General features: G+C 39.1%; 1 long non-coding RNA gene across 1 annotated transcript; it reads left to right on the forward strand.

Moving 5' to 3' along the window:
- Positions 1-9,917: 9,917 nt before the first annotated feature.
- On the forward strand, positions 9,918-11,089 carry LOC122877811. The gene is made up of 3 exons (XR_006378355.1): positions 9,918-10,043; positions 10,338-10,544; positions 10,924-11,089. It is a non-coding gene; the product is annotated as an uncharacterized LOC122877811 (long non-coding RNA).
- Positions 11,090-11,812: the final 723 nt, after the last annotated feature.

An 11,812-nucleotide genomic window follows, 5' to 3' on the forward strand; every position in this document is an offset into this window, starting at 1 on the left:
CAGCTCGTTAACAAGTGAACTGAGAATGGTTGTTCGTGAACGATAAGCTGCTGAGCTGAGAATATAGTTGGAAAAAGATACCATTTGCAAACTATTATGCGCAGCACGTAAATTTTTGTAACACCTGAGGTGCATCATAGGAAGTCTAGGCCTATAGCAGCATAACTAAGGGATGGTTCAGGACTCACCCAAGCCAGCCCTAACTATAAGCTTTATCAATGAGGAAAGTCTTAAGCCTACTCTTAAATGTGGAGATGGTGTCTGCCTCCCGAACCCATACTAGGTTTGATAACTGAAGGCTCTGGCTCCCATTCTACTTTTGACTCTAGGAACCCCAAGTAAGCCAGCATTCTGGGAGTGCAATGTTCTAGTGGGGTAATAAGATATTATGAGCTCTTTAAGATGTGATGGTGCCTGACCATTAAGAGCTTTGTAGGTGAGGAGATGGATTTTAAATTCTATTCTGGATTTTACAGGGAGCCAGCGCAGAGAAGCTAATATTGGAGAAATATCATCTATTTTCCTAGTTGTTGTCAGTACACGAGCCACAGCATTCAATTCAATTCAGTTATATTTATATAGCACCGATTCATACCAGAAGTTATCTCATTGTACTTTTCCTATAGAGCAGGTATAGACCATAGTATTTATAATATTATTTACAGAGACCTAACAAATGCCACCATGAGCAAGCATTTGGCGACAGTGGCAAGAAAAACTTCCTTTTAACAGACAGAAACCTTGGACAGAACCAGACGCAATGGTGGGCGGTCATCCGCTGCTGCCGTGTTTTAAGAGAGAGAGAGAGAGAGAGAGGTTTTGGAGTGGGGGAGGGGAAGGCACAATGCAAATACCACCTAGAATTATTTAAATAGTAATAATGTAATTGTAGTGGTAATGTTAATAAATTAATAATAATAATAATAGTAATGACAGCTATAGGAATAATAATGACAGTATTAGTAACAAAGCCAATAACAACAACTGTAGTAGCAGTTGTCGAGCAGGAATACTGGGGCAGCAAGTGCCCACAACTACAGATCCAGTCTCTGCAGCTCCAGAGGTAGAAATACCTGCTGAAAGTGACAGAAGACGAGAGGAGAGAAACAAGAAAGCACACAACTACAGGAGAGAGAAGATGTCGAGTTAGTAACATGTAGTAATGGGATAAAAATACATATAGTACACGTGCCGCAGCATTCTGGATCAACTGGAGTCTTAAGGGACTTATTTGAGCAGCCTGATAATAAGGAATTGCAATATTATAAAGAGTATGGTCTAGACCTGCTCTATAGGAAAAGTGCAATCAGATAACTTCTGTTATGAATTGGCACTATATAAATAAAATTGAATTGAATAGTCCAACCTAGAAGTAACAAATGCATGGACTAGTTTTTCATTTCATTTTTCATTCATTTCATTAGTTTTTCATTTAGAGACATTTTGTTTCATGAGGGAGTTAAAGAATAAATCCTGATCAAAGATAACTCAGAGGTTCCTTATGGTGGTGCTGGAGGCCAGGGCAATGCCATCTAGAGCAACTATATCTTTAGATAACGTGTCTCAGAGGTGCTTGGGGCCAAGTACAATAACTTCAGTTCTTTCAGGCACGCTTGAAGTTTAGCTAACTGGTTAGTTTCATCTGGCTTGATCGATAGATATAATTGGGGATCATCGGCATAACAATTAAAGTTTATGGAGTGCGTCCTAATAATATTGCCTAAAGGAAGCATATATAAGGTAATAGAATCAGTCCAAACACAGAACCTTGTGGAACTCCGTGACTAACTTTGGTGTGAACAGAGGACTCACCGTTATCATGTACAAACTGAGATCGATCTGATAGATAGGATTTAAACCAGCTTAGTGCAGTTCCCTAAATGCCAATTAATGTTCAAGTCTCTGTAATAGGATGTGATGGTCAGTGGTGTCAAATGCAGCACTAAGATCTAACTAGACAAGTACAGAGACAAGTCCATTGTCTGATGCAATTAGAAAGTCATTTGTAATTTTCACCAGTGCTGTCTCTGTGCTACGAAGCACTCTAAAACCTGACTGAAAATCCTCAAATAAACTATTGTTATTTAGAAAGTCACACAACTGATTGGCAACTGCTTTCTCAAGGATCTTAGAGAGAAAAGGAAGGTTAGATATAGGTCTATATTTGGCTAAAACCACTGGATCAAGAGTGGGCTTTTTAAGCAGAGGTTTAATTACAGCTACTTTAAAGGAGTGTGGTACATAGCCTGTTAATAAAGACAGATTGATCATATCCAGTAAAGAAGTGCTAAGGGTAAAACTTCTTTAAGTTGGAATGGGTTCTAAGAGACAGGTTGATGGCTTGGATGAATTAATCATTGAAGTTAGTTGAAGAAGGTTGATAGAAGCAAAGCAGTCTGAATATATATCAGGTTTTACAGTTGTTTCTAAGGTTCCTGTGTTTGAAGATAAATCGGTACCGGTTGAGGGCAGGACGTGATTAATTTTTTCTCTAATAGTTCAAATGTTATCATTAAAGAAGCTCATTAAGTCATTACTACTGAGGGCTATAGGAATACATGTCTCAATAGAGCTGTTATTCTCTGTCAGCCTGGCTACAGTGCTGAAAAGAAACCTGGGGTTGTTTTTATTTTCCTCTATTAATGATGAGTAGTAGACTGCTCTGCCAGGTTTCACCACGCATTGTAAACTGCAGCGATACACACACCCACAGGTCGGTGTTTATACCGGAAAAGGTCTCCAAGAGGTAACAAAAATGTGCACAGACACACACACACACACATATACGCTCCATTCAGTGAGTGTATCCTTCTCACTGTCCTCTTTTCAAAACAGCAGGGTTGTGTGTGTGGGTGTGTGTGTGTAACATTAAATGTTAGCCTATGCATATAATATGAATCTAGATAATGTTATATATTGCAGTCCAAGACCAATGTTGTTGAATTATTGCAGCTAAATGTTAGCAACCCAAATTAGGTGCGTGTTAGCTGTCATGAACACACCCCATTTCTCCTGCAACAGATGACTTGAATCACTCACTCACTCTGAGTGTGTCCCTGCACATTCGCTCGCATGACTGAGAGCTTAACTGAACTGACTGAGAGAACAGATCGTTTTAGGAAGTCATTCGATACACGTTTTCCTGACGTTTGCCTCAAGTAAATACTGCTACTTATATGTCTCTGTCACATAATGTTAGTATTTATGCATCAACTCTCTAACCTACACGCTGTTCTACGTTTGTCTACACATTTGTGAGAAATTAACTACAGAGCCCAGTGAAATAGAAAGCATTTGTTGTGAAGAGATCCAGAGCTAACATGTTAGCATGTCCAATGTAGCACAGTATGTACTATAATGTAAACGTAAATGCAACAAAAGATGTGAAACGTTAGTCAAGTACTGAAGTTGTGTCCTCTGGTGCTGGAGCTAACAGTGGTCATCCTGACGTGTCTTCCTGTACATACAAAGATTTTCTGATGCTGCTGGCCACTGTGTTGTCTTCAGGCCTTTGCTTGACTGAAGCATGACACCTGCCCAGCAATAACTTCCTCCTCTGATGGTTTCTCATACTGTGAGGAGACTCTGGTGGGTCCAGGAACACCTCATCAAACACAAGCTTCATCAGGTCACTCAGATGATCTGTAAAATATGGCAGATTCAGTATTACTACTTTATACAGGGCCAATCACAACTGCAGGTAAATCTGGTCTTGAATGAAGATCACTGTGCTAATGTCAAGGTGATTACAGTATGACAATAGAAAACCAAAATGACAACTACATTTTTAATCCCATAAAGTGACCAGTGAAGTGACCCACCCATTGTAACTGTGTACTTCCTGAATCTAGCTTTTTATAGCATACTATGTATTCATTTCTAGGTGATCCGACCATTTTCTTTTTTGATTTGTATTTTCTAAAAGGGTCACTGCCAGTGTAGCCTGATAAATGTGATAAAGGTTTTTTTAGCATGTTTATTTTAGTATTTCTAGTGATTCTAGCAGGCATGATCTTTTACATGTGTATTATGACAATATTTTTTTTTTAATTTTCATTTTCGCTGTTTCTGTGACTATTCTCAGTAATTGCACCTACCATGCTCTTTATGTAGAACCATAGAAAGGAAGGCATTAGTGGTGATGGCTCAGCTTCTCCACATCACTGAAAACTGCACTTAGCCTGGAATAACATTACAGAAAAGGTTCACACACTGAATTAGACTGCATTAGTTTCAGCTAATAAACTTGCAACTGATATATATTTATATACAGACACACACATTCTCACTTAGGGATATTTGAGCAACACACAATTGTCTGTCATCTCTGTCAAAGCTATGACCGAGTCTGCAGGGTCATAGGTAGCTTCTAGCCCTTGTGAAGTCACCACTGAAAAGCTGCCGTCAAATAGATCCTCCTCCTCCTCAATGTCCAGACAGGTCTCTTTGATGGTCTCTTTGGTGTGGATGTTAGAGAGGGCTGAGGAGTTGCATAGGGAACAGTGGATGTGCCAACACAACATTTTTTTGCAGGACACAATAGCCTGGACAGCTGTAGCAGATTTTTTTTTTATCAAACCCATTATGACATAAGAAAAATAAATAGCAATATTACATTATAACTACTAAAAGCTGTAACACCTAATTGTGAAACACAAAAGTAGTCGTAATATATCAGGCTACAAACTTGTACTTCTGATGTGAGGCTGAAGAGTCCTCAAAGACAATTGTGTGCCAATGGTATATGTGTCTGTGGCGGTTTGGTCTGGTAGGCAACATTCCTTGTTGCAGGTAACTGTAGTGATGTGCCGGCCTGTATGCAAGACACAGTTATAGTTTATTCCAACATTATCTCATTATCTTAATTTGTGATTATGGCAACAGCATTGCAGTAACGCTAAGTGTATCTGTGAATCAGAATGCTCATATTGGCCTCAGCGTGACTTTACACACACTGTCCAGCGGGCCACTACAGCTTTCGCATATGAGCAAGTTGCGAATTGGTGCTAATCAAAGTTGACCATTTCTTTGTGTGTACCTTCAGGGTATGTCTATCAAGCCAGTTTATCTTGGATATTCTGACTGAAAGGAAGTTTTTCCTTGCCACTGTCGCCAAATGCTTGCTCATGGTGGGATTTGTTGGGTCTCTGTAATTAATATTATAAAGAGTACAGTCTAGACCTGCTCTATAGGAAAAGCGCAATGAGATAACTTCTGTTATGAATTGGCGCTATATAAATATAATTGAATTGAATTGAATTGAATTGACTGTTCCTCAATATTCCATACTTGCTCCAGCATATGGGCGTACAATTGAAGCTAGCCACATTAGCCGTGCAACATGCTAACACTAAGTGCAACAGGCTAACCTGCAAAATAAACAGTAAAACAACATAAAAAATTGCAAAACTTGCAGATTCGAAGTTTGAACTTGGGTCACTGACAGTCCATCATCCTTGAGTTTCAGTTTTGAAGAGAATCCTGCTTTGTACCGGTTTCTCGTTGATAAAGCAGTCCAAAGTCAAAGGGTTTGCACACACATATAACAAGAGTTTTCCAGTTGTTGGCACATTTCTGTCAAAAATAAATTGAATCCACTGGGTCTTCATGGGAGTACATGAAGACTTTTGTGTTGGTTCTTGCAGCCAACAACATAACAATTTGTGTGCTCGTACCCTTGGACATTTTCGTGTTATCATCGGTGATAGCAAAGTAGATTAACTAGGTATTCTGTGGGTAGGGATGGTCACCTAACTATAGCTGGTGCTATGTTAAACAAGTCCCATAGGACTTCACATGGAGAGGCAAATCTGACACCGGAACACACCAGGAACACATATTTATGTTGAAAAGCCATGAAAATGTGCATTTTGCTTGTCACCTGTAAGACATTTTACACTGTCTCATTTTAAATATTAATTGTAGTAAGAAGTAAGTTGTAAGTAAGAAAGATGTGGGTTTACATAAAAATTTAGATTAAACCTAATTTTTACATGGAAGAAAAAAATGAGTGGAAATGAATTTGTCTTAGAATTGTTAAAATGGATTGTCTTTTGTTGTTTCTTTACAGTAAGATGATGATTGATTGGAGGTCATAGTTTGTTCACCTTTTATTTGCATCAGTGCCTGAAACCCCCCATTGCTTGGCTGACATGTGGCATACAGAGGAACACTCATTGTAACAGCGGCTGACTGATGGGCACTGATGATGTCATTGAGTGCCAATCCTGATCAGGGTGGTGGATCAGTGCCAGGCTGCGGGTGGCCGTAGCAACTAGATGCCAAAGCAACAATGCCACTCAACGAGGGGAGGAATGATGGAACATGGCAGGTGCACCCTAGAGGGAGCTGTGGAGTTTTGAGCATTTGCAACCATCTTAAACATTGTTTGTCTCATTATTCCTCTAATGCCTGTGTGTTTAAGGAAAATCCATCTTAAGACACTCATACTGTTAGACTAATCAATTTGTCATGTTCAGTGCATTTCAGGAGTCAATTTGTCATGCAATGTTAGTAATAATTTTTTGGCAGCCTCAACCTGCATTTCTGTCTGTGGTATACATGTAGGCAGTAAGAGTGACTGTAATACATTGTACATGTTCTAAATGAGAGAAAAGTTGAGAGTGATAAGATAAAAATCTTTCACTCTCAACTTTTCAAGCCGCAAGCTGCATCGTGGTTTACTAAGGTTGCTTGTACAAATGTGAAGTAACACTTTTAACAGTGTTAGTTTGCTTTCAGACCTGTAGTTTGATTAATTTGGTCCAGATCAAGGAAAAGATCAATTCTTGCCTTTTTCATGTTCAAACAGACATAGTATAAATGAACCACAAGGAGAAAACATGAAGTCATATGGACTGACTGACATATGGTAACTCATTGATTGGACAGTGTTGGTAACTCTCATCCTGCATCATCAGCGCTACATGGACCCACATGGCGAAATCAAATTCTGCTGACTGACAGCAAGTCATGCTGCAGTTTACTGAACCTTACATGTTAATTTTTTCCCCTGGTGGTCATGAAGAGCTCATGAAGTAATTGTGAGTCAATCAATGAGTCAGACACCAGCACACATGTAAAGGATAGATAGACTACAGCTGTGGCGAATTGGAATAATTAGAGGACCATTCGGCGTCTTCTACAAATGACTACCGGTGTTTCCAGTGAGGAGTTCCAGAGCAAGCGAGGCTAAGGCTCCACGACATTCTCATATGTGGTATTGTAGTCCCAGGGCAAAATTCTGATTTGATTGCGGGATACTGAGTCATTTGTGCTTCTGATACTAAGTGAATAGGGGATACTGAGTAGCAAAGAGTCCTTCTGCATTTTTAGATAGTATTTCTGCTGTGTTGAGTCCCTCCAGCCTCGCTTCTCTGGGACACTCTTTCACTGTGTGCATGCGTTTTAATGACTTTTCAGAAATAGGGGTAGAGTAGGAGTCCATTTCTGTCCCCCAAGCTACAATCTACACTAATGCACCCCCTAGGGCTAATTATTGGACCTCAAGGTAACTAGGTGTACCTTTTTGAGGGCCAGAAAGGTACATATATGTTCTCATGCAGTAAAAGGTACCGTTTCGTCTAAGTGTTAAGGTACAAAATCAGGAGACAGTGTGTGTTAGGCCAAAACAAAATAAAGTTAGGTAAAATATTAATCGTACTTTTAAATTTGAAGGTTTTACTGTTTCCTTATTTATTTGAGGTAGATTTTAACTTGTAGGCTAAGGTTGAGTAGCTTTGAAATAAAATAAAGTTTTGTAAGTAGATTTATGCTGCTATAGGCCTAGACTGCCGGGAGACTTCACATGATGCGCCTCTTTTCTCTCTCCTTCTCTCCCTCTCCATCTGTATGCATTTTTATCCCATTACTGCATGTTACTAACTCAGCATCTTCTCTCTCCCGTAGTTCTGTGCTTTTTCATTTCTCTCCTCTCTCCTTCTGTTGCTTTCAGCAGGTATTTCTGCCTCCAGTTGTTGTTATTAGCTCTGTTACTGATGCTTATATTATTCTTCCTATAGCTTTCATTCCCATTATTACTAATTTATTAATATTAACACTATAATTACTATTCTACTAAATAAAAAAAATTCTACGTGGTATTTGCATTGTGCCTCCCCCACTCCAAAACCTCTGTCTCTTTCTCTCTCTCTTAAAACCTAACACGGCAGCAGCGGATGGCCACCCACCATTGAGTCTGGTTCTGTCTAAGGTTTCTGCCCTCTTAAAGGAAGTTTTTCCTTGTCACTGTCGCCAAATGCTTGCTCATGGTGGGATTTGTTGGGTAATTAACATTATAAAGCGTACAGTCTAGACCTGCTCTATAGGAAAAGTGCAATCAGATAACTTCTGTTATGAATTGGCGCTTTATAAATAAAATTGAATTGAATTGAATTGAACAGATTTGTGTATATGGAAAATTGCTAACACAATTATTCAGTCAATATTGTCATTATGATATAATATTGACTGTAAGTAAATGAAAAACAATACACAAACACACACACACAAGGGGCCAGGTGCTGAATCTTGAGTACAGATATATGACGAACAAATAGGAGAAAGTGAGTTTGTTCACACCCTTTTGTGTCTCAGATAGCTGCTATCTGTCAGCCCTGCTTGCTGCAGAGGCATTGCAAGGCAGGAAAAAGCCATAGTGGCGTATTCCATTGTCTTATTATTGGAGAGAGTGCACGGAGATCGCAAATGTGTCAAACATGCGGAGCCAGCAATGATTGGCTGTTTCAAGTTCACAAAACTTGGTGGTTTGTCTTTCTTTTGGTCTGTGCTGCAGACAACTCGCCGTCATGGTGCTCGCAGGCTTTTCAACTGAGAACCTCTTAAAAAATATAACTGAAGCAGGCATAGAGGTGACAGAAATCAAAGCCCAGAAATTCAGAGGTAAATTTAATTTAAACTGGATTACAGCTAACCTAATCCAGCAGCCCCACGTTAGCGTTAGTACGCTAGCTATTGTAAAATAGCGCCTGTAGCTCGCTGGCTAAAGTTTTTCCTCTACTAGCTAATGTAAAATCGCACATATAACTTACCAAGTTGGCTAACGTTGGCATAAAATGGCTCCTGTAGCTCGCCGGCTAAAGTTTTTGTCTAATTTTGATAGCTAGTGTATAATTGCACATACAGCTCGCTAAGTACGGCTGATGTAAAATGCTGCTTGTAGACTTTTAGACTTAGTAAAGCAATAGAATGATTTGTAACATTTAAATATCACTGACGTATCAACTATCTATCTTAGGAGCAGTAAAAGCATCTACTTGTGGAAGGAGATGTCACCTAGACTTGCGACAGTTGAGCTGCGGCTAAACTAACGTTTCCATCCGTTCAAACTGCATCTATGAGTTAATCTGATTCTAGGAAACTACAGAAAATAGAAATTACCAAGAAAATAACTTTTTTTTGAGGTCTTAATTAGAAGATTTATTTTTTTTATGTTAAAGTCTTTGAAAACCATATTTGCCTCTAATAGCCTACAGTATTTGTCCTGGTGCTTGAGTCTTTTGGGGCAGGTGACCTTCAATTGATTTACATTTCTTTTCCTGTCATAGGTATCCCACAAATTCGGGAAACGTGCAAGCTGCAAAGACATTGATAGTAAAATATCCTTTCCTCAAGGATCTCAAGGGAAATGGTTTTGTAAGTGAAACTGCAAATAATTATACACAGTATATTTAACACTAGAGATATTACAAGTGTCTAATGTTATGTGCATACTAAGTGTCCGTCATAAAAAAACATGCTAATCAATGTTCTTTAGCATTATGTCCTATCCAGACAGGAATAACACATGATCAGTGTATCACTCTCAAAAGTTGTTAGTGCAAACGAAAATGTTGTCTTTTGGTAATTGATGTTTCTGTTTCAACTAGCATACATGGCACATGTCTCTGAAGCGTAAATTCAAATCAGAGCGTGCACCCCTGGTTGACAACAACAAACTGAGATGTAGTAAGGAGAAGTTTGGCCACAACAAATTAAAGTGACCTGTATAAACTGCAAGCACCAGTCAGAGAAATGTGTCCAAGGTCAGTGGTGCACATCTTGGTGAGTTACAAAAAAAATAAAGCAGCTGTGTCAAGCCTCGTGCCTCCTTTAATTTTGCTCAGTAGAATGTAAGACTCTTATAAGTCAATTGTGATGTGTCTGTTGTATTTTCTTTTTCACATTTTTGTAGTTATCAGGTCCGTCAAGTTAGTTCATATTCAATAAAAAATGGAATTACACAAGACAACTTAGTATTCAGTTTTGGGTCAGATGTGTGTTTGTAAGCATTCTTCTCTCTCTCTCTCTCTCTCTCTCTCTCTCTCAATTCCCGTAAGGCACCAAGCATTCTTGGTGAGGATCCATCCTCCATTGAGGCTCACGTGAAGGTCTTGCACAGCCAGTACCAGAAGATGCAACCAGACACCATGATTGTATGAGACCAAATGCAGCAAACCTTTGCATGACGGCAAAAGGAGATTGCAGATGGCATGACTGTGAAGGACACAATTAAGAAGTACCCTTTCTTAAGGACACTCACCGGGGTATGTGAAAATGTACCCGTTTAGTGGTATTTGCTGCTCTATGCGAGTGTAATACATCCACCAAGATTGGTTAATGAAAAATTGCTTTGAAGGATGCACAACAACACATGCTTGTATTACTTTCACTCTGAGGGCTCTTGTCAGCCAGCTGGTTTCCAAAATGGTGGAAACCAAAATAAACGTGTGTTGCTGTGCACCCTTCAAAACAATTTTTCAGCTTTGTGACATGGCTATGTGAATTATAATGAAAAGTAACATGTAGCCTGCAGACCAATGTTTCAACAAACTTCCATATGCCTTTAATGAACTACCGATTAGTTCAGAATCAATCTGCATGAAATCTGATACTGAATAAAGCTTAATATTTTTTCATCTGTAGTTGTTTGATGAGTTGGAAGGTATCCATCCAGCAAGGGGAAACGTGTGTCAGTGATTCAATGAAGGCTTCAACTGTATTGTACCAAAGGTGCTTGATCTGGCTCAAGGGGAATCCCCGCTATCCCAACTCTACCTGGAGGCAAGAGAAGAGGCTCTCACTGAGGATCTACCAGGTACTGATTAAATGATTTTGCCTGTACCACAATGTTTCCAGGTCCTTTAAAGTCTTTAATGTCATTCAATTTTTCATTTATGAACCATTTTCCTGCGGGGTGGCCTTATCTCTGTGGTAAATTCCTGTGATCGCAGAATCCTGAAGGGTCTAATAAAGTCTAGGTAGACCCTCCCAAGAGTCCACAAATCTGAAATTGTGGAATTTACCATGGAAATGGGCCATCCAATGGAAAAATTGTTAATGTGCGGAAAATGCAATCCACTGTTAAAAACAGGAATTTTTCAAGCTTACAATTAAATGTCACTAGGCCACAAATGTAGCAGGTCCCACTGAATGATGGAGTGTTAATTATTTTCCTCAGATATGAATCAGTCCAAATTAAGAAACATCACTGTCGCTAAACAATCTTTCTTTGACATAATTCTAAAGATACTTTACAACTCGATTGCTAACTTGATGAATAAATGTTTTGCAGAATATTAAATTAAAGCTGCAGAATTTGGGAAATTTTATTTTCCTCTCTGCTGTGGAATACTGAAGGGGGTGCTTCATACTGACCTGTTACACTTGCTGCAAGGAGAATGACTTTAATCACTTTATACTTACAAATCTTAATTACTTCAGAAAACCAAGAAAATCCTTGAACTCACCAGTCCTGTTAAGCTAACAGTTCCTACAATCATCTGTCTATATAACCAAGCATATTCCAATCTCT

The sequence above is a fragment of the Siniperca chuatsi genome, linkage group LG1 (genome assembly GCF_020085105.1).
Source record: "Siniperca chuatsi isolate FFG_IHB_CAS linkage group LG1, ASM2008510v1, whole genome shotgun sequence".
Classification (NCBI taxonomy): domain Eukaryota; kingdom Metazoa; phylum Chordata; class Actinopteri; order Centrarchiformes; family Sinipercidae; genus Siniperca; species Siniperca chuatsi.